General features: G+C 34.6%; 1 non-coding gene across 1 annotated transcript; it reads left to right on the top strand.

Moving 5' to 3' along the window:
* Positions 1-423: 423 nt before the first annotated feature.
* LOC126016570 (small nucleolar RNA SNORA51) lies at positions 424-560 on the top strand. The gene has a single exon (XR_007498363.1). It is a non-coding gene; the product is annotated as a small nucleolar RNA SNORA51 (small nucleolar RNA).
* Positions 561-4789: the final 4229 nt, after the last annotated feature.

The raw sequence follows: 4789 nt of genomic DNA, 5'->3' as shown, positions 1-4789 counted from the left end.
AAATATGCACTTGTATAATAAAATTTAAATCATAGTAGTTCTTCTCTAGAAGTTACTGTGTATATATTTATAACATCACAGTACATGCTATTATGGTTGATTTAATACTGTTATTTCCAACCTATTTTAAATTCCTTCTATTTATTTGACTTTTGAATTTATAAGTGCCAGTGACTCTATATTCATGTTCTTTGTTCTTTCTTTTATATATTAGGTGAAAAAAATGACTTTAATTTGTAGCTATAATGACGATGTCTTTTTAACTCCACGAATAGATTTAAGTAAATCATACTCATATTTAAGGAATAAAAAACAATAAAAAGAACAAAGCAAGTGGTGGTTGAAATGAAAGAGATAAACTAATGCTTCACTATGGCCCCCATGAAGAGAGATAGAAAGCAATTGAAAGAAAAATAGATGAAAAACCTCCCAATTCTTACCACAGGCTGTGTTCTTTACACTGACTGTATAGAAAGAGGAGGTACAGTAAATGCATACACCCCATATACACCTCAACACAGGCCCTTTGCCTGGTCTGTATTGTGAGTTGGGGGACAAAGAAAAAAAAAAGAAAAATAGATGAAAGAAAAAAGAAAGAAAAATAGAAAGAAACTTCTGTTAGTGGGTTTATAGAATCATATCAGACAATCTGTGTTCTATTAATTTGACCTTGAAACCAATCTGTTTCTTGTATTACTAATTCTGGGTCCCATCATTTTGTGTTTTTTCCTCAGAGTGATTTGTATCTCTATATTTATATATACTAATCTGTAAATATATGTTTACTTTAGGCAACAGTTTCCTTCTAAGCCAGACTTATGAATTTTTTAATCCATACCTGTTATTGGGATGATATTGCCTTCATCCTATAAAAATCTTTGTTACTGGTTGAGGCAGTGCTCTGTGTAGTACATTACATAGGCCTTTTCATGTTATATAAATATGGGTCTGATTATGTGTTAAGTTTTTACTTTTGGTCACAGTTAGAATATTTCTAATTTTGTGCCAGAGTGAAACCTCCACAGATTTTGAATCTTGCTAAAGGATTATGAGGATCATGACAGTGTGTGCTCTCATTCCTCTGCCCCCTATTCCTCTTATCAGAGCACCCCGAAACTTCCTTTAGTCACCTCTGGAGGAATTCTGCTTATGCTCCTGTTTTCCCATGTGTCTGATTAATTTTTAAAACCCATAAAGATCTTATAGGCAATAAGCTTCTCTTTTCATATTTAAAGCATTAGGTTTTAATATTTCCCCATTTGTGATTGATAATTTTGTGGTCTGACCTTAAACGATATCTGGCCTTGGTGAGGGTGTTCTAATGTTCCTCTGTGTCCTGACCTACTTTTTATATCAGCATTTACTATGTGCCTCTCTTGATTCATTTTTGGCTATTATATAATGTGCACAATCACAGTATTTGTTTTAATTTAACCAAATTTAATTTAAAGAATGGCAATATAAATGAAGGCAGATAAGCTAAGTTATCATGGAGGTGTCAGGAATGTGAAGAGAAGATATTGGAATTGTTAAAATTTAGATTTGTGGAAGAGATATCTCCATGTATTAAAATTTTAAATTCCGAGGAGTGCCTGCTTAGCTAGTGTCTGAACTTAGGGAGCTTCTGTGACTTCTGAAACACGGTCCGGACAGGAATTACTAATATCTTTGAAAGCATGTCATGAATCTGGACTTACAACTATTGGAAAAATTAAACATTTCAGTTGCTGTTCTGGGTGGAAACTGCTGCTGCAGTAAAGAAACAAAGCAGAAAATGCAAAAGAAACAATATGAAAGAGCAATTTCTCTTTAGTTCCCTGACAGTAAGGAGCAAGCACAGAAGGATCTGGTTTTAGATTTTCAGGCAGCATTACACAGTGTGGAGGAGTGGACTTGGAGTCGAAAGACAACATCCTGATTTGAAATTTTGTATTTTGAAAGCAATAGGTCTAAAGAATGACTTGAGTGTGGTATTTTCTCGCTTCCATTATTGTAAAATAATAAATGTGAACATATTTTTTAAGTGAGAAAATTTTACTGAACACAATTGTGGCTGTTTATGTCAGCATTATGTAACTTTATTTATTTATTTTTTGTGAGAAGTTACTTTATTGCCATACCTCCTTGTATTGACATAAGAACGAATTTTCAAATTAACCTTGTGACTTTATTTTCACAATGGACTTAACCCTTTCAAATTCCATTGAAAGAAACATTGTAATTACATCCTTCAACATTAAAACTTCTTCTCAAACCACAAAGACCACTTAGCAGACTTCTTGGATACATTTGCATTATGTAACTTTAAATGTGTCTATTTTAACATTCTTCCACATTCTTTCCTTTGTGGAGATGTTGCCTAACTCTTGTTCCATTTTAACTCCATCTCCTTGTTTGTAGGTGAACTTCATTAGGTAGTACTAATAAATGATAAGTGCTGAAGTCTGGGGATATGTTTGGTAGTAGAGCACATGCCTTGTATGCCTGAGTCCTTGTGTTTGAGCTTTGGTAGCATAAAGCACACACACATACACACAGGATGACATGATTATGTGTGGCATTCAAGTTAGGTCATCAGAAGAATACCACTTCTGTCTTGTTTTTGTGGATGACTCCTACAGTGTCTAAGCTCATGTGGAAAAACTTGAGTCTTTTTTATCCATAACCAACACCAACTTTCCAAGGTTGAATATGAGACAAATTGGAACCAAATTTGTATCTACAACTTAGAAATTTACAGCTTATTGAAAGCCCTTAGGTGATGGCAACCTTAGTCATCATTTTAATTGCAAATCAGCAGATTTTGGGCCAGATCTTTCCAACCAAGCTCCTTCTGAGTTTCTGAAGCTGGAAGAATGGTTTCAAATCACTTCATTTTGTGATAATTTATGATATAGTAATAGATTACTAATACATTTTGGTCTTTGGAAAATAATGGGATGATCCATATATTAACAAGATTTATTGTTCTCATTTGGGTCATCAATATAACTCATTTCAAGGATTCTACTTCTGATGACTACTTTTTTTTTTTTCAAGGAATCCCCTCTAAAAACAGTACTGTCATGTGTGTTTAAAAAACAAGTTTTTGGATCATGAAAAACCGTATAGAATATCTGCCACTTAGCAGTTAGTATAAAATAAAAGAAGAGAAAGGATATTTTTCAAGTAGAACTCTCTTGTTTTTATGGTCATTAGTATCACCATCAATGCTATTAAACATTCAGTTGCAAATAATGCTAAGATAATAAGCTATCTTTTTTAGTGGGAGAAGTCAACCACAGTCCTAGAAAGCAATTGCATATATATTTAATTATTTAAAAATATTATATTACTCTTATTTTTAAATTCCTAGTATTTATAAGTGTGGTCATGCTTAAATTTGCACAATTTAGCCAGCATTCCATAAGAGCAGATACTGTGAATCAAGATAGCAGCACTTTGTGTCAGCATTCCATTGAAAATATTACTGTCAACTTGGCCATTAGCTTTATTTTACAAATTGATTTTCTTTACTGTTACCCATATTGGATGACAGTGGAAAGGGAAGAAATAGAAGGAAGAAGTAAGCCTGCTGAGATAATTGCACTAGCCCTTCTCTGCAGGAAATAAAAAATCTTCTTTATCTACTGCTTCCTCTAAGCCTGATACTTCAAAGTGCTATTCAGCAGAAACTTCAAATGTTAAAAAGACCAGATGACATTTCCAGAATAATGTATTATCTAACTTTTGACCTCGAGATAGATAAGGTGACTAATTGCTGGTAGACTAGACATATGCATCAAAGAAATGTAGTAGTCATGTTTATTAAAGTGATTCTTCTTGGGGAGTCAACATGGGAAGTCTGAAACTGTGATTTGCTCCTTACATAGCATGCCAGTTGTGATCCCTTCACATAGTGCTTCTGTGCAGTGCAGTTAACATGAAGCAAGAGTGCCCCTTCTTTTCCTTGCTCCAGTTTTTATAAGCACAGTTTGTTACTTAAGCTTGAAATATTAGCTTCCTTGCATATGTGAATGTGAGGAGTGAATTTATTTGCATTTACCAGCTCTTTATTTTAAAGGAAACCTGATGCTATTTTATGTGGATTGGCTCTTTTTTTTTTTTTTTTGGTTTTTGGGCCACACCCGGCAGTGCTCAGGCGTTACTCCTGGCTGTCTGCTCAGAAATAGCTCCTGGCAGGCACGGGGGACCAAATGGGACACCAGGATTCGAACCAACCACCTTTGGTCCTGGATCGGCTGCTTGCAAGGCAAACGCCGCTGTGCTATCTCTCCGGGCTCGGCTCTTTTTTTTTTTTTTTTTTTTTATAAAAATATTGGGGGAAGATCATATAGATAGTTATTTTCAGTTTAATATAATATAAGAATGATAACAAAGAGAGATGGGACAGTGCTCATGGGAGAGGAAAAGAGGCAAGGAGACAGGTAGAAGAGACTTTTTTTGGACTGGCAAATAATGCATTAAGAGAAGAGAAAACATACAGGTGTTTTTAAAGGGGAGCAGTGAGCAGAGGTGGGTGGAGCTTTTTCCTCCATTACAGGTGTTCCTCTATACAACATATTTTTTGAAACTCCAGAGTGTCCAACCCATAGCCCTGACACTTCCTAGTCTTCCTTCTTTTTCCATGCTGGACTCTTCTCCTGCAGTGAGAAGAGATGATTATATATCCAAGTTGACATGAAAATGAAGCAAGTTTTCTCTAATAATAAAAACTCAATAAAACAATCTTATTAGTTAGGGCAATCTCTCTCAGGACAAGGTCAAACTCATCTGTTATTTTGTAATT

Source organism: Suncus etruscus, chromosome 8, assembly GCF_024139225.1.
Source record: "Suncus etruscus isolate mSunEtr1 chromosome 8, mSunEtr1.pri.cur, whole genome shotgun sequence".
NCBI classification, from domain to species: domain Eukaryota; kingdom Metazoa; phylum Chordata; class Mammalia; order Eulipotyphla; family Soricidae; genus Suncus; species Suncus etruscus.
This window is presented reverse-complemented; position numbering and strand designations above follow the sequence as displayed.